A 19098-nucleotide genomic window follows, 5' to 3' on the forward strand; every position below is an offset into this window, starting at 1 on the left:
TGGTCGCCCTGCTCCATTTCCGCACGTGACAGAACAATCCGACCACTTCAGCGACCAGCGCCTGGACCAACCCTCGCCACCAGCTTCCGTAGACGTGATGCCAGACCCACGTGCGCCATCGGGATCCACCCCAGCCTCGCCGGACCCGCGGCCGTCGCCGGACCTCGTTCCAGCTGCGCCGGACTCGTGGTCGCCGTCGGACCTCGTCCCAGCGGCGCCGGACCCGTGGCCGCCGTCGGACCTCGTCCCAGCGGTGCCAGACCTGTGGCCTCTGTTGGAGTGTGTCCCAGCGCCATCAGGCTCGTGGCTGCCATCGGGCCCCACCCCAGCGTCGCCGGACCCGCGGTGTCGCCGGACTTCTTGCCAGGAGTGCCGAACCCGCAATCATCACCCGACCCCGCTCTCACAGCTGCAACATGCTCGACTCCTCCCATTGCGCGCGGCTCCGTCTTCCTGTATGCCGCCGTGTGTGCGGCTCTGACTCTTGCCACTGCACGCGGCTTGCACTTCCGAGTTTCCGCCGAGCACGGTTCTGTTCCTAAGTTTCCGCCGAGCGCGGTTCTGTTCCCGAGTTTCCGCCGAAGGCGGCTCTGTTCCCGAGTTTCCGCTGAGGGCGGCTCTGTTCCCGAGTTTCCGCCGAGCGGGGTTCTGTTCCCGAGTTTCCACCGAGCGCGGTTCTGTTTCTCCTTTTTTTGCTGCGGCACACGCTTTACAGTTGGACGTTTTCCTTTTTGTTGCTGCCAGCTGGGACTCCGCTACTCAGTTTGACTTCAAAATGTTTACAAAAGTGTTTAAAAATACAAAAAAAGCCTTTAAAAATACAATAAAGTTTTTAAAAATACAATAAAGGTACATAAAAGTCTTGTGTGGCTATTGTAACAATATATTTTCTCTACATCGTGGATTTTCACCCATCGCGGGTGGTCTTGGAACCTATTATTCACGATAAACGAAGGATCACTGTACCAAAGATAGGACTGTGATTTATACTTAACTACTTTTGGTTCAAATTAATGTTATTTCAATGGAGCAGCGTGGAATTAGGTCCCCCCCCAAGACCCCCAGCAACACTTCAACAGTCAGTTGTAAAACACCAGTCCGACATTGCTTGCTCATTTCTCTGTTTTTGCATTATTTTTAATTTTTCCATGAACCTTTCCTGCCAACTCCTTCCATTTTGGTTTGGCAAACTGACTGCAGAGCCACCCCAGAACCGCATCCATCAAAAACGACAATCAGTGAGTGCAAATTATCCGGGTACAAATTATTGGTGCTTAAATTGAGTTACAGGCGTAACTTTTCAAAACAAACCCCCCCCAAAAAATGTCTCCCTTGAGTGTACTGCAGGCAGTAGAATTCCACCACCATTGACTAAATAATTTTATACTTAATTAATTGATAATTTATTACTTAATTATTTTTAACATAATGACCCCCATATTCGCTACAACATTAAAAATGTTGTCCTTCGAGCCAGTTAGCAGCGCTAAAGCATTATGGTCGCCGCAGCAGCTATGGAAAAGACATTCAGCAGTACTAACAAAGAATATTATCACCACCCTCATCTAATGGACTGTTATTCAGTTAACAGGTCGCGGCCTGCAATCATTTATTCCCGCTCCAGCAGCAGACTCAGAAGTACTTTGAAGAGATCCCACAGCGATGTAACATACTCCGGTTCTCATTCAAGGAGACATACAGCCTACTCTGTTGGTCACTACCCACACGATGGACTGCCTCCCATCCAAGCTGCAATTCTGGAAGAAAATGCAAAACAACTTCAATTTATTAATATTCAGAGACAGATGATAGATGTAGAGGCTGAACCACCGAAGCGTCCATAGCCTCGGAAACCCAGCCTTCTGCCACTGCTCACAGTGAGAACATTTTGTTGTTACCTTTTCTCAATAATTGTTTGTTTGTACTTTAAGAACTCTCCCTTATGGAGTACCTTTAGTTTTAACTTTTGCAGCGCCTGTTTCTCCCCCTGTCCATTAGTGCCTTGCTAGACTTTTGTTTTATTTAAATTAAATGATATTTGATCGAACCATAGCCCCACTTCCTTGCTTCCCTGCATTTGGGTCCTCAATCCTGCGCCATGTGACAAGCCATATGTTAAAAGGAATCAACGAAATGAACTCTGAATTATGCTTTAACACCATATAATTAAAGATTCTCATTAGAAGTTAACTTAACCAGCTACAGTACGGCTGCAAATTTTGCAGTTTTCCTTTAAATTGTAGAAATCATTATTAGTTAAATTAATCCCACATTTAGCACTGCTTTTGGGGGCTACACAAGCTGGCTCTTGGGACATGGTGAGAGAGGTGAGAGAGGTGAGAGAGGTGACCTCTGGCAGGAAAGGAGCCCGAGCTGGTGTGCGAGGCAGAAAAGTTCAGACTAGACATAGTCGGACTTGCCTCCACACACAGCTTGGGTTCTGGTACAAGTCCCCTTGAGAAGGACTGGACTCTCTTCCATTCTGGAGTTGCCCACGATGAGAGGCACCGAGCAGGTGTGGGCATACTTATTCCCCCCCAGGTAGGCACCTGCACATTTGGGTTTACCCTGGTGAACGAGAGGGTAGCCTCCCTCCGCCTTCAGATGGGGGGACAGGTCCTGACTGTTGTTTGTATCCATCCATCCATCCATCCATCCATCCATCCATCCATCCATCCATCCATCCATCCATCCATCCATCCATCTTTTTCTGCTTATCCGGGGTCGGGTCGCAGGGGCAGCAGCTTTAGGAGGGACTCCCAGACTTTCCTCTCCCCAGCCACTTCGTCCAGCTCATCCCAGGGGATCCCAAGGCGTTCCCAGGCCAGCGCGTCCTGGGTCGTCCTGCCAGTGGGACATTCCCAGAACACCTCCCCAGGGAGGCGTCCAGGAGGCATCCTGGTGAGATGCCCGAGCCACCTCATCTGGCTCCTCTCAATGTGGAGGAGCAGTGGCTCTACTCCGATTCTCTCCCGGATGACCGAGCTTCTCACCCTTGTAATTTGTATCTATGCACCAAATGGCAGCTCAGAGTACCCACCCTTTTTGGAGTCCTTGGAAAAAGTGCTGGAGAGCCCTCCCTCTGGGCACTCATCATTCTGCCGGGTGACTTCAATGCTCACGTGGGCAATGACAGTGAGACCTGGAAAGGCGTGAATGGGAGGAACGCAAACCCCCCCACCCCCGATCAGAGCTTGAGTGGTGCTCTATTACTGGACTTCTGTGCTCGACATGGATTGTCCATAATGAACACCATGTTCAAGCATAAGGGTGTCCATGTGTGCACCTGACACTAGGACACCCAAGGCCGCAGTTCGATGATCGACTTTGTAGTGGTGTCATCGGATTTTCAGCTTCATGTTTTGGACACTCGGGTGGAGAGAGGGGCGGAGCTGTCAACTGATCACCACCTGGTGGTGGGTTGGCTCCGATGGTGAGGGAAGATGCTAGTCCGACCTGGCAGACCCAAACATACTGTGAGGGTCTGCTGGGAATGTCTGGCAAAATCCCCTGTCAGAAAGAGCTTCAACTCCCACGCCTGGCAGAGCTTTTCCCACATCCCGGGGGAGGCAGGGGACATTGAGTTTGAGTGGACCATGCTCCGTGCCTCCATTGTTGAGGTGGCCGACTGGAGCTGTGGCCGTACGGTGGTCGGTGCCTGTTGTGGCAGCCACCCACGAACCCGCTGGTGGACACCGGCGATAAGGGACGCAGTCAAGCTGAAGGAGACTTATCGGGCCGTTTTGGCCTGTGGGACTCCGGAGGCAGCTGAACAAGTTGCTGAGGCAAAAACCCGGGTGTGGGAGGAGTTCGCGAGGCAATGGAGAATGACCTCAGGACGGCTTCGAGGAAATTCTGGTCCACCATCCGGCGTCCCAGGAGGGGGAACCTCCCGTTGGGAGGTCGAATCTCAGATACAGGAGGAGCAATGTGGTTTTCGGCCAGCCGTGGAACAGTGGACCAGCTCTATATACCCTCGGCAGGATCCTCGAGTTCGCTCAACCAGTCTGCATGTGTTTTGTGGACCTGGAGAATGCCTTCAATCGTGTGCCTCGGGGAGTTCTGTGGAAGGTGCTTCGGGAGTACGGGGTGCCGAACCATTTCGGTCCCTGTATCACCGATGCCAGAGTTTAGTCCGCATTCCCGGCCATAAGACGGATTCATTTCCCGTTGTCACCCATTCTGTTCATAACTTTTATGGACAGAATTTCTAGGCACAACCGAGGCGTTGAGGGTGTCCGGTTTGGTGACCTCAGCATCGCATCACTGGTTTTTGGAGACGATCTGGTGCTGTTGGCTTCTTCAAGCCATGATCTCTAGATCTCGCTGGAGCGGTTCACAGCCAAGTGTGAAGCGGTTGGGCTGAAAGTCAGCACCTCCAAATCTGAGACCACGGTGCTCTATCAGAAACAGGTAGAATGCCCTCTCCGGGTCGGGGATGAGAGCCTGCCCCAAGCGGAGGCATTCAAGTATGTTGGAGTCACGAGCAAGGGCAGAAATGAGCGTGAGATCGACAGGCAGATTGGTGTGGCGTCTGCTGTGATGCGGACTCTGTACCGGTCCGTTGTGGTGAAGATTTTTCGATTTACCGGTCGAGCTACGCTCCTACCCTCACCTGTGGTCACGAGCTATGGGTCATGACCGAAAGAAAAAGATCCCAGATACAAGCGGCCGATATGAGTTTCCCCCGTTGTCCAGGATCTCCCTTAGAAGGGTGAGAAGCTCGGTCATCCGTGAGGGACTCGGAGTCGAGCCACTGCTCCTCCATGTTGAGGGAAGCCAGATAAAGTGGCTTGGGCATCTCATTAGGATACCGCCTGGACGCCTCCCCAGGGAGGTGTTCCGGGCATGTCCCACCGGCTGGAGATGCAGAGGACGACCCAGGACACGCTGGAGAGACTATGTTTCTCGGCTGGCCTGGGAACGCCTTGGGATCCCCAGGGATGAGCTGTACCAAGTGGCTAGGGAGAGGGAAGTCTGTGTTTCCCTCCTAAAGCTGCTGCCCCCTCGATGGATGGATGGATGGATGGATGGATGGATGGATGGATGGATGGATGGATGGATGGATGGATGGATGGATGGATGGATGGATGGATGGATGGATGGATGGATGGATGGATGGATGGATGGATGGATGGATGGATGGATGGATGGATGGATGGATGGATGGATGGATGGATGGATGGATGGATGGATGGATGGATGGATGGATGGATGGATGGATGGATGGATGGATGGATGGATGGATGGATGGATGGATGGATGGATGGATGGATGGATGGATGGATGGATGGATGGATGGATAGATAGATAGATAGATATATGGATGGATGGATGGATGGATGGATGGATGATCCCACATTTAAAAATGCATCTGAAAAGAAAAATGAAGTAGTATTTCAATGAAAAAGTGTTATCTGTCCGTACGAAAACGCGTAATGAAACCGAACCAAAAGCCATGGCGCAAATACAAGGTACAGACCGCACTGTGGGTTATCTATACCAGTGGTCCCCGACCTTTTTAGCACTACCGACCAGATTACTGTCAGACAATATTTTCACAGACTGGTGTTTGATGACATCATAATTTTTGCGAAGAAGTACATACAATCCCATTTCTGCAAAACAGATCAACCACAATCCTTAACGTCATCATACTGTCTTTCCAGCCAATCATATAGCAGAACAACAACAGAAGTGCATTACCACATAAACACCACCATCTCAACTCAGCCTTCAATCCTGAGTTCCATGGGGGGTATAATGTATGCAAACACCACAGTATAATATAATAATAAACGTGAATCCACTGTGTATTCTATGCAACTTTACTTGCAGCATCCTCATAACATTGTGCCAACAACATAACATGATTAATGTTATTACACGTCACCGAGTTGTAAAATAATGAAAGTTATTTATTCTTTCTTTTGCGGCCCGGTACCAAATGATCCATGGATCGGTACCGGTCTGCAGCCCAGGGGTTGCAGACCACTGATCTATACATTGCACGCCTAGTGCTAACCAGTGCTACACTGCGCCGCCTTGATATAAAACAATGCCTAGACTGCAGGGGGGTATAGGGGGCTCTGGAGAGAGATAGTACCTTTGATGGCTGACTGCTGATTCCCTTGGGATTGTCAGGCTCACCGGTTCTCCTCCATCTCCTAATCTCTCACACGTGGCTCCAAGCGCCATACCCCGGTCACTCGCTTCAGCAAGCATGCCAAACCGTGTGAGGGGGTGATGTTAACACAACATCACTGGGCGAATCCCCCTAGCGGGGGCGAACGGCCAAGGCGGAAGAGGATCCAGGAGGAATCCAACGGCTATGTGTTCGGGACCAGGGCGAGCCTCCGAGTGGGAGGACATCGGCTGTGGTCTGGCGTGGAGAGGGATGGGCTCCGCCACGCGACAATGCCCAAGACACACCGCAAGAGAGAACGACAGTTACAAAAAATTCCATACCGGCTCGGTCGTCGCCCGGGTTAAAAAGGACCGCCTCTTCCGTCGAGGGCTGTCAGGGCGGGAGTGGAAAATATGCTACTGATGGATCAAATAAGATCATCCGTGCCAGGACCAACATTGTCATCGGCACATGGAATGTGCGGACCCTCAGGGGTATTGGGAAGTTGGAACAACTGGACCATGAAATGAAACGATACAGATGGAACATCTTAGGTCTATGCGAAGTGCGCTACAAGAATTTTGGAGAAAGAACCACACCAGAGAATCATAAACTCTATTTTAGTGGCAGAGAAGACCGCCATGAACATGGAGTAGGGTTCCTTGTTAACAAAGAGGTCACAGGGGCAGTAATTGCATGCCAACCCATCAACAGCCGGATCATAACCATACGATTGAAATCACTGCCTTTCAACCTCACCATAATACAAGCGTATGCACCAACAACAGACCACCCAGATGAAGAAGTCGAAGACTTTTACCATCAACTACAAAAAGTAATTGACGAAACACCAAAAAAAGACATATTAGTCGTGCAGGGTGACTGGAATGGAAAGATAGGAAAGGATGCCTTCAACGACTGGAAAAGTACATGTGGACCCTACTGTAATGACATCTCAAATGACAGAGGGCTGCGGCTTCTTGAATTTGCCAGCTTGAATGAACTTAAAATCATGAACACTCTGGGGCCACACAAGAAATCAAGAAGAATGACCTGGCTCAGCCCAGGAGGACTTTACCAAAGCCAAATTGACTATATCATGATCCAACAACGCTTCAAATCTAGTGTAAACATCGCAAGGACAAGAACATTCCCAGGAGCAGATATTGGAAGTGACCACAGCCTCGTAATGATAACCTTTTCCCTACGTCTGAAAAAGATCCAGAAAGCTGCGGGCACCAGACTAAAATTCAACCTAGAAAAGCTGAAAGATCCTACCATTTTGGAATCCTTCAAGGCCAACATCGGAGGAAAATTTGCACCACTACTCGCATTGAATGAAGATGTAGATGTAGAATCTTTAACACACTCCTTTACCTCAGCCATCACTGAAACAGCTAGCGACATTATCGGAAAACACCGCCCGAAGAAGAAACCATGGATAACTGACGAAATATTGGAGCTATGTGATAAACGCAGAGAGCTGAGATGGAAAAAGAACACAACAGAGGGCCTGACACAATACAGAAAGACCAACCTACGAGTTAAAAAAGAAATAAACCAAGCGAGAGAAGCGTGGATTGGAGATCAGTGCAAAGATATTGAAGACAGCCTACTCAAAAACAACAGTAAAAAGGCCTTCCAGACAATCAAAGACCTCACCTCCACAAAGCGATCAAGGACCACAATAATACAAGACTCCAAAGGGAATTGCTTAACTGAAGAAGCACAAGTGAGAAAGAGATGGACAGAATACTGCTCCGAACTATACACACATAAAATAAAAGGCAACCCAAAAGTCCTTACTGCCCCTGCAGCAACAAACAATCACAAGGACCCTATACTGCGAGAAGAAATAGTTTCAGCAGTACAGTCACTAAAACCAGGAAAATCACCAGGCGTGGATAACATCACAGCGGAACTGATCAAGGCGGGGGGTGACCCGATCATAGATGCACTTTTACTTATCTGCAACAAAATCTGGACAACAGGCGAGTGGCCAACATCATGGACACAATCACTTATTATCACCCTTCTCAAAAAAGGCAACGTCCAGCTCTGCCAAAACTACCGCACTATCAGCCTCATCAGCCATCCCAGTAAGGTAATGCTAAAAGTTATATTAAGAAGACTAATGCCCCAAGCCGAAAAGATAATAGCAGAAGAACAGGCTGGATTAGACCAGGTCGCAGCACCACAGAACAAATATTCAATCTTCGGATACTGTGCGAAAAGTACCAGCAACACCAACAGGATCTCTACCACGTATTCATCGACTTTAAGAAGGCATTCGACCGCGTGTGGCATGAAGCGCTTTGGGCAACCATGAAACTCTATAACATCAATGAGAATATAATTGCAGTCATTGAGAACTTATACAAGACAGCCACAAGTGCGGTATACCTACAAAACAACATAGGAGAGTGGTTTAGGACAACAATAGGAGTGCGTCAAGGTTGCTTGCTATCCCCCATGCTCTTCAACATCTTCCTTGAAAGAATAATGTCAGAGGCCCTTGAACAACATGAAGGCTCAGTAAGCATTGGAGGCAGAAAGATCACCAATCTCCGCTTTGCGGATGATATTGATGGTCTTGCCGGCGACGAACAAGAACTAGTCGACCTGATCCACCGATTAGAAGAGACAGCCACAGACTATGGCATGGAGATAAGTGCAGAAAAAACAAAACTAATGACCAACAACCCCAACGGATTCACCGGAGACATCAAGATTAACCACCAGACCCTAGAGGTAGTCAACAACTTTAAATACCTAGGTGCTGTGGTCTCAGATGAAGGATCTAAACCTGAAATACTTGCCAGGATTGCCCAAACTACAAATGCAATGACCAAGCTGAAGACCATCTGGAACAACAAAAATATCTCTACCAGCTCGAAGATCAGACTAATGTGCTCCCTAGTAATCTCAATCTTTCTATATGCTTGTGAATCCTGGACCCTAACAGCAGACACTGAAAAGCGAATCAAGGCACTGGAAATGCGATGCTACAGAAGACTCTTTGGAATATCTTACAAAGATCACATCACAAACGAAGAGGTAAAATCACGTGTAAAGAGTGCAATCGGACCATACGTCGACCTACTAACGACAGTCAAAAGGCGGAAACTGGAATGGTACGGCCATGTCACAAGATCAACAGGACTTGCCAAGGAGATCCTGCAAGGCACAGTGAACGGAGGCAGAAAGAGAGGGAGACAGAAAAAGAGATGGGAGGACAACATAAAGGATTGGACAGGCCTAAAAACATACGAGTTATTGAGAACAGCGGAGAACAGAGAGGAATGGAGAAAACTGACTGTCAAATCCTCAGCGGTGCCCCAACGGACAAAGGTCTAAGGGATTGGAAGTGGAAGTGGAAGTGGAAGACTGCAGGAAAATGAATGATCTAGCTTTTTAACTTGTGTGTGCAGACCTTCTGCACGTACAACAACAAACCGTGGTTTAAACCAAACCTCAGGATGCTGCGCAAAGCCAAGGAGGAGGCCTACAGGAGTGGGGACCGGGACCTGCACAGGCAGACCAGGAACACACTGAACCGAGAGATCAGGAAAGCCAAGAGATGCTATGGGGAGAGCCTGGAGAGACACCTCTCTGCCAATCCTGATCCCTCAACAGTGTGGAAAGGCCTGCAGAGCAAAACGGGCTTCAAGAAACCCCCGTCCTGTGGAGAACCCAGGCTTGCAAACCAGCTAAACAAGTTTTACTGCAGGTTTGAACGGTCCACCCACACAACAGAACCTCCTGCATCACAATCAACATACACACCTCCCCCCACACACCCCCTGTTCACACCTCCATTGTCATTATCACCTACTCCAGGGGTCGGGAACCTATGGCTCGCGAGCTAGATATGGCTCTTTTGGTGACTGCGTCTGGCTCGCGGACAAATCTGACATTTGTTTACACAATTGAAGTCATAGTTTTGTTATATAATCAAAGTAAAAAATAGATCTACTGAAATCAAAATGTTAAATTAGCTTTCAAAATATAAAATATGATCACGTTTGCAATCCATCCCATCTGTTTTCTACCGCTGAAATCCACGGTTGCGTCATATCAGCCAATCCCAGCTGCCCTTCGGTGTACAGAAGGGTGACGCCAGGTCGGACAAAAAAAAGCCCGATTTTTATTGGTCAATACGGGGTCGTGAGAGGTAAAATTCTATCTGCTTTATTTAAAATTTCAGCTAGCTAGTTGGTGTGTGCTAGGCAAGTAAGAAAGATGGCGAAGAGAAAAAAAAATGACGATCACCAAACATTTCAGAGTGAGTGGACCAAAGAATTCCCATTTGTGGAGAGAGGAGGCTCTGCTATGTGCCTCATATGCAATGACAAAATTGCATCCATGAAACGCTCCAATATAAAGCGCCACTTTGAGACACGACATGCTACATTTGCAACCAAATACCTAGCTGGGGACAGCAGAAAGAAAGCACGTGAAGAGCTCCAGAGGAAGGTCCAAGCTAGTCAACAGTAACTCCGTGTATGGACCAGACAAGGTGACTTTAATCCAGCTAGTTTTGCTGGCGCATTAACAATTGTGAGGAACGGAAAGCCATTCACTGATGGCGAGTATTTCAACATTTACGCTTGATGTGGCTGTCATGTCTTTCATGTCTTTGTAGTCTGTGATCAGTGTTAAGTTAGAGTAGGTCACGTGACTAGAATCAGGAAGTAAGGGCATGTTTCAGCACAGTGTTTAAAGAGAACGCTGCTTGTTCTATTCTCTCCTGCAGTTCGGCAAATCTACTACCTACATTTTGTGTTATACAACGCATCGTTGGTATGTATCTTTAAGTTATTATGGATCGAATTAGATCTTTTGAGTTCTGAAATTATAGTTTTCTGTGATGTTAGACAATAGGATAAAAGCATGATTGAGATTTCATATCGATTTAATTCATTTGGTTCGTATGACTGATTATACAATGTGGTTTGTATTCTCCCAGTTTCACCCTTTCCCTTGTTATTAAACCTGGAGTCAACCTTCAATCTGGTCTTCATTGTCTTGATGAGTGAAAGTGGTTGAGCTTACTGTCTTCGGATATTCAACATATTTAGAGGGCAGGATAGTGAAACAACGTCTTCATCGCAGAAGGTAACAAAGTTAAACGCCAAACTCAGACTATGGATGGACAAAAAGAATAGTCACTGAAGTCTAGATCTTACAAATCATGTTCTACAAAAGCGTCCTCTGGCAATGCTGCTGCCATGGCCCGCGCCGAAGCCGAGGCAGAAAAAGTACTCCTTTCCTTCACAGATAAAGAAATCATTCTGAAAACGGAAAAGGCACAATTAGAGGCACACATGGAGATGGAAAAGGCACAATTAGTGGCACGCATGGAGAAGCTCTCATTAGAGAAAAATGTGGCAGTGGCTGAGGCCAAAGCAGAGGCTCTAGAAGCAGCGGCTAGCATCAAAGGTAGTGAGCGAGGTAGCAGGACGATTCAACTCGATGAGAATCCCTTTAACCCACTGGAACGGACCAGAGAATATGTCGCTCAGCAGTCCAAGGAGCATTTAGCCGCCGCGCGGGAAGAATACGCTCCTACCGAAACTGACCCGCTAAACATATTATCCAACCCGCCTCCGAAACCTTCTCACTCAGGATGACACTAACCAGCTATACACAGAGCCCCAGCGCCGCCACGTGTACTCTCCCAGGATGAGCCTGTTCAGCTACGTACTCAGCTAACCTTGGCATCACAACCATTTTCTCAAGACGACCCTGGACAGCGATTCACAGGGCCAACAATGGCATGGCACCACATCAACACTCTCACGACGAGGCAAGATGGCTACACGTAGAGTCTGCATCAGAACCTTATCTTCCCCCGCAAGGTGACGATTCATATCTACATTCAAATACCGTGCCAGGTAACTCTATTACAGCTCCATGGCCCATATCAGAGAATGGTCCGGCCGATGCCAACCTCACCTATACCCCAGCGAACAGACTACCATCTCATTGGCCACAACAACATGCCACTATCATATCTCTTATTCCAAGAGATACACAGGGCCATCAAGGCACACACATATACAGCTACACCCAGTTACCGGGGTCCATCACGTCCTACCGTGCCCAACTACGCACCCCAAAGCAACCAGCACGACCAATCAGGTATCAACGACATTGTCAGATATTTCGCCCGTCGGGAGCTGGTCACTACAAGTATGACTCAATTCAACGACAAGCCTGCAAGCTACAGAGTTGGGCAACTGTCCTTTCAAAACGCAGTGAGAGGACTCAATCTCACTCCCAGCGAGGAGATGGATCTACTGGTCAAGTGGCTCGGGAAAGAGTCGGGAGAACATACAAAGCGTATCAGGGATGTCAATGCCAATCACCCCCAATGAGGACTCCAGATGACATGGGACAGACTGGATGCATGCTACGGAGCCCCTGAAGTAGTCGAAGAGGCTCTCTTCCAACGCATCAACAATTTCCCGAAAATCACCAACAAAGACTGTGCAAAGCTCCATGAGCTCAGTGACCTCTTGATGGAATCTTCCAGGCATAAGTCCCCTGGTTCAAAGGGTGCCCTTTAGCCTGCAAGAGAAGTGGCGGACTAATGGATTTAGCTACAAACAACGTTATGGAGGTTTATTCCCCCCCTTTGGAATTTTCGTGGACTTCATCTTCCATCAGGCTAAAATCATGAATGACCCGAGCTTCAAGGCCATTAGCCAAACGGACATTCCTGAACCAAGCAAGAACACGAAAATGCACAGACAAACGGAGATCTCAGTCCACAAGACGGACGTCGGTGCTGCGGAGCGCAGCGCTGGAGCCGAGAGCCCAGATCGCCAGTGCCCTATTCACAAAAAGGCCCACCTGTTAAGGAAATGGCGGGCTTTCCGGGAGAAACCCATAGAGGAGAGGAGAGCGTTCCCGAAAGAGAATCTGCTTTAAATGTTGCACGTCCACTAAGCACATGGCCCAGGACTGCAAGTATACAGCCACATGTATTGAATGCGGGAGTGAGAAACATAACTCTGCACTTCACCCTGGACCAGTATCGCAAACCAAGGAGCCAGCCCCAACTACAGAGCATGGCGGGGAGCTAGCACCTACAGCTCCTTCGGAGGTCACAAACAATTGCACCGATGTCTGCGGTGGCGATCAGAGCAACAGATCATGCTCTAAAATCTGCCTTGTCAGGATCTACCCTGTCAACCATCGTGAGAAAGCGACAAAGGTCTACGCAATCATCGATGAACACAGCAACACATCCTTGGCTCGTTCCGAGTTCTTCGACACCTTCAATGTCCAAGGACCCCCTTCTCCATATTCTCTCCGCACATGCTCTGGAGCAGGGATCACCAACCTTTCTTAAACCGAGAGCTACTTCCTGGGTATTGATTAAGGCAAAGGGCTACCAGTTTGACACACACTTCTCAAATAGCCAATTTGCTCAATTTGGCTTTCACTGTGTTATTATTGTCATTTCCAGTTCACATGTAAGTGTAATTTTAACAAGAATAGCAAAAATACAGTCAAACCTTGGTTTTTAACCACAATCCATTCCAGAAGGCGGTTCGAGAAGCGAATTGGTCGAATTCCGAATCTATTTTCCCATTACAAATAATGGAAAATGTTTTAATCCGTTTCAAGACAAAAAAAATCCCGCCTTTTTTAAGCATTTTTTTCATTTGCGCACATTTGTCTGATCGCGCAACTGCAGCGCACCGCCGAACGCGCAACCGTAGCGCGTCGCCCACCGTGCAACTGCACCGCGCTGGTCGCATTATTGTGACAGAGCCGTCACTGAAATGTAGAAAATATCTTTAAAGTCCTGATGTACTTTCCAAAATTTAAGTGGACCTAAGTACGCAGGGAGCTTAATTTTGTCCGATCGCGCAACTGCAGCGCACCGCTGAACGCGCAACAGTAGCGCGTCGCCGACCGCGCAACTGCACCGCGCTGGTCGCATTATTGTGACAGAGCCGTCCCTAAAATTTAGAAAATATTTTTAAAGTCCTGATGTACTTTCCAAAATTTAAGTGGACCTTAGTGCGCAGGGAGCTTAATTTGGTCCGATCGCGCAACCGCAGCGCACCGGGCGCTCACTGTCGCATTGCTATAAGAGCGTCTTTTCGTTTTAGGATGGCTTTACTTCTCCCACTTGCTTTCTTTGGAGGCATGATTAGGGGTTAATACAATCCTCGAAGTAACGAACATACAATAACAATGGAGTCTGTTGGCATCCAGGCCGCATGGTCGGGTTTTCTCAGGTCCTCCCGGCTCATCTCGCGAGGTTCGACCTCCGAATTTTGTTTGACAACCGAAGCAAAAAAATCTTGAATTTTTTGTTCGAATTCCGATTTGTTCGAGAACCGGGACGTTTGAAAACCGAGGTTTGACTGTAAAATAAATAGATGCAGCTCACTGACAAGTGCCGCTAGTTGAGCTAATTTTAGAACAGTCCTGCGGGCGACTTATGCGGTCCTCACGGACGACCTGGTGCCCGCGGGCACCGTGTTGGTGGCCCCTGCTCTGGGGTGACAGAAACCATGGGGAGAAGAGCTCCGGGCTACCAAATCAAATCCATGGACGGCAAAGTTAGGCTTCTCCTACCAAGTCTGGTAGAATGCAACGACATCCTAAACAACAGATCCAAGATACCAACTCTGAATGCTGCATCCAACCACTCTCACCTGAAATCAATCGCTCATCTCATCCCAGAACTTAAACAGAGCACTCCCATAATGCTTCTCCTTGGGCGAGACATCATCACAGCCCATAAAGTCCGCAACCAGGTGAACGGTGCAAGAGCTGCTCCATTCGCCCAGAAACTCAACCTTGGATGGGTGATCATCGGAAATGTGTGTTTGGGAGGGGTTCACAAGCCTGACACCATAAATGCCCTGTATACCAGGACTACAGAGCAGAAACGCCCCTCCATCTTTGAACCCTGCCCGAACGTCTTTCAGGTGAAAGAGAGGTACAGTCAATTCCAAGGCACCAATCATCCAAAACTACAGTCGACAGAGAAACTTATCTGCAACGGAGAAACCGACCAGCTGGGTTCTACAGTGTTTCAACAAACAAAGGATGATAATAAGGTGGCTCCCTCCACTGACGACCTCTCATTCCTGAACATCATGAAAAGGAAACCAGCGATGAAACAGCATTTCCTCACCTTCATGGAGAAGGTCTTTCGGAACAAACACGCAGAAGTGGCCCCTCCTCTGAAGGAGGACGAAGAGCAGTGGCAGCACGTGTCTCCAGAACTGAATCCTGCAGATATCGCCACGGGGTCCGTTACTGCTGCACGTCTCTCAGACTCCAACTGGCTGTCTGGACACGCGTTCCTGAAGCAGCCCCTTAAGGTCCAGACTGAAGAAGACTCCTTCGACCTGGTGAATCCTTCATCAGATCAAGACATCCGTCCCCTCGTGTCGACTATGAGCACAACCATGTCGAGCAAACAACTCGGGTCCCAGCTCAGTTGGACATCGTTGACCCACGCCATAGCACGCTTGTTGCTTGTTGTTTCCAGAAGAATTCTACAACCGAAGCCAGTGGCTGCAAAGGTTGGCATCACTGCCACGCAACAATCTCAATCGACGAACTCTCTCAGTCAAAAAGAACCATCATCCGGGCAGTTCAAGAGGAGATCTACCCTCACGAGTACACCTGTCTGCGAAAGAAGGAGAAACTTTCTAAAGACAGCCCTCTCAAAACCTTAGATTCCTTCGTCGACGCTGATGGTCTACTGAGGGTCGGAGGTCGTGTCAGAAAAGCGCAGCTCCAGCAAGAGGAGAAAACCCGTCTCATCATGCCTGGCAAACATCACATAGCAACGCTCTTGGTTCGACACCACCATGAGAAGACCAAACATCAGGGACGACTGTTCACTGAGGATGCTGTGTGGGCCGACTGTTCACTGAGGATGCTGTGTGGGCCACCGGTTCCTGGATAATTGGCAGCAAAAGGCGTGTGAGCAGCCTGATCCACGGGCGTGTCACATGTCGCAAACTGCATGGCACCCCCCAAACACAGAACATGGCCGACCTTCCGGCAGACCGCCTCTCTACAGAACCTCCATTCACGAACGTGGGCATCGATCTGTTCGGACCATAGACCGTATCATCACGCCGTACGAGAGGTGGTCTCGCTCACAGTAAGTGGTGGGCAGTGTTATTTACGTGCATGAGTGTACGAGCCGTCCACATCGAAGTCATTGAGTCCTTAGACACCTCTAGCTTCATCAACGCCCTCCGGCGTTTCCTTGCCGTCAGGGGCCCTGTGAAGCTCATCCGTTCCGATCGAGGAACCAACTTTGTCGGCGCTTGTAAGGAGTTGAAGATCCCCTCAAACGTCGACAACGCTGCGGTCGAGAAGTTCCTCCTGGACCAAGGTGTATGGAAGTTCAACGTTCCACACGCCTCTCACATGGGCGGTTCGTGGGAGAGGATTATTGGAGTAGCACGAAAGATCCTGGACTCAATGTTCCTCCAGCTTGGAACTTCGAGACTCAGCCACAAAGCACTCTCCACACTGATGGCGGAGGTTGCTGCGATCATCAACGGCAGACCTCTGATTCCAGTGTCTACTGACCCGGACGATCCTTTCATTCTTACTCCAGCAACCTTCCTCACCCAGAAGGTGAGTGTACCTTCAGCTCCAGTCGGTGACTGGATCAAAGACCTCCACAATTCCCAGTGGCGCCAAGTCCAACATCTGGCCCAAACGTTCTGGGATAGATGGAAGAAACAATACCTCGCATCACTTCAGCCGCGACAGAAGTGGCAGGCTCCCAACCCAGACATCCAGCCTGGGAGCACTGTCCTTCTCAAAGACAATCAGCTCGTGAGAAACGAGTGGCCTCTGGGACCGATTACTCAGGTCTTCCCCAGCAACGATGGCATGGTGCGTAAAGTCGAGGTCAAGGTCTCCAAGACAGGCGGGAAGAAACTGTACCAGCGTCCCATCTCCAAGACGGTCCTCCTTCTTGCCCCTGATAAGAAACAGTAAGAACTGTCGTTCATGTCTTTGTAGTCAGTGATCAGTGCTAAGGTAGAGTAGGTCACATGACTAGAATCAGGAAGTAAGGGCATGTTTCAGCACAGTGTTTAAAGAGAACGCTGCTTGTTCAATTCTCGCCTGCAGTTCAGCAAATCTACTAACTACATGTTGTGGTATTTGTTGGTATGTATCTTTGTTTAAGTTATTATGGATCAAAATAGATCTTTTGAGTTCTGAAATTATAGTTTTCTGTGATGTTAGACGATAGGATAAAAGCATGATTGAGATTTCATATCGATTTAATTCATTTGGTTCGTATGACTGATTATACAATGTGGTTTGTATTCTCCCAGTTTCACCCTTTCCCTTGTTATTAAACCTGGAGTCAACCTTTAACCTGACATTCAGAGTCTTGATGAGTGAAGGTGGTTGAGCTTACTGTCTTCGGATATTCAACATATTCGGAGGGTAGGATAGTGGCTAATGAACTTTTTGACGACTTCACGGATAAAGAAAAGATACTCAAATGGACAAAAGACATGCCTCTGTCAGCAAGAACCGTTCACGATCGGGCCATTATGACTGATGAGAGTCTCAACGCCTGCTCAACCTCACCACATATCAACCGGATTAAAAAGCCATCGGCAAAAGGATGCAGCCCCAGAAGTCTCTTTAATTGTGTTTTTTTTTTTTCTAGGCTTCAATATGAAAATATTATTAAATAGAATACATTAATGCACATTAAAAAAGTCGTTGGTCTTAATTAAAATACATGCATTTAATTGTATTTAGCCTATCGTCTTTTTAAAATGGTATGGCTCTCACGGGAAATTATTTTTTTAAAATGGGCATTTATGGCTCTGTCCGCCAAAAAGGTTCCCGACCCCTGACCACCTCTCTCTCTTTCAGAGCCGCGCCCACACTTCAGATACGTGAGGAGGAGGTGTGTCAGATGTTCCGGAGACAAAAGGTCAGGAATGCACCAGGCCCAGACGGTGTGTCCCCCTCCTGCCTGAGTCTGAGCTGAACAACTGGCACCCACCTTTGCACGGATCTTCAACCGTTCCCTGGAGCTGTATGAGGTGCACTTGTGCTTCAAAAGCTCCACCATCGTACCGGTGGCTAAAAAGCCCACCATCACAGGTTCGAATGATTATAGACCTGTCGCTCTGACATCTGTGGTCATGAAAACCTTTGAGAGGTTAGTAATGAACCACCTGAAGGACATCACGGGCCCCCTACTCGACCCCCTGCAGTTTGTCTACCGGGCAAATAGGTCGGTGGACGATGCGGTCAACATGGGACTGCACTACATCCTGCACCACCTGGACACCCCAGGGACGTACGCCAGGATCCTGTTTGTCCATCTATCCAAGACTTGTACCTGTCCAGGACCAGGAAACGTGCAAGTAACATCTCTACAGACCCTTCTCACATAGGGTCACAGTCTGTTTGAACTACTCCCCTCCGGACGGCGTTACAGAGCTCTGTACGCCAAAACCAGCAGACACAGACACCGCTTCTTTCCCCAGGCTGTCGCATTGATGAACTAACACCACTCATAGAGTCTCAGAGACATCACTGGGCAATAATATCCTGTTCTTGCTACTTAAATGTTGTCAATCACCTGAATGTTGTTAGTCACTTAAATGTTGTACAGAGGCTGAAATCAACCGAAGTCAAATTCCTTGTTTGACATGCACAAACTTGGCCAATAAAGCTGATTCCGATTGTGATTAAAGTGCAAATGTGAACATAAACAGGGGAGTCACTTTTGTTTTCTTAGCATAGAGCAATGGTAGCAGCTTTGAGAGGACCCATGATTCTCACTGGATCTTCAATAACCAATAGTTGGTTTTCCATCCAAAATGGTTTGAATTTCCATGCAATTTTAGTGAAAATATACAAAATTAACATGCAACTTATCCCCGTTTCCATGTGTGATTATTTTAGACTATATGACTATATCTATACAT

At 48.3% G+C, this 19098-nt stretch overlaps 1 protein-coding gene and 1 long non-coding RNA gene across 5 annotated transcripts in view; one reads left to right on the top strand and one right to left on the bottom strand.

Moving 5' to 3' along the window:
• Positions 1-19098, top strand: part of LOC137840112 (uncharacterized) — a 169788-nt gene that overhangs the window by 113403 nt on the left and 37287 nt on the right. The window lies entirely within an intron of this gene.
• The window catches only part of ccdc135 (coiled-coil domain containing 135), a 128742-nt gene that overhangs the window by 91665 nt on the left and 17979 nt on the right, over positions 1-19098 (bottom strand). The gene's annotated exons all lie outside the window — the stretch shown is intronic.

Source organism: Syngnathus scovelli, chromosome 2 (genome assembly GCF_024217435.2).
Source record: "Syngnathus scovelli strain Florida chromosome 2, RoL_Ssco_1.2, whole genome shotgun sequence".
In the NCBI taxonomy this organism is placed as follows: domain Eukaryota; kingdom Metazoa; phylum Chordata; class Actinopteri; order Syngnathiformes; family Syngnathidae; genus Syngnathus; species Syngnathus scovelli.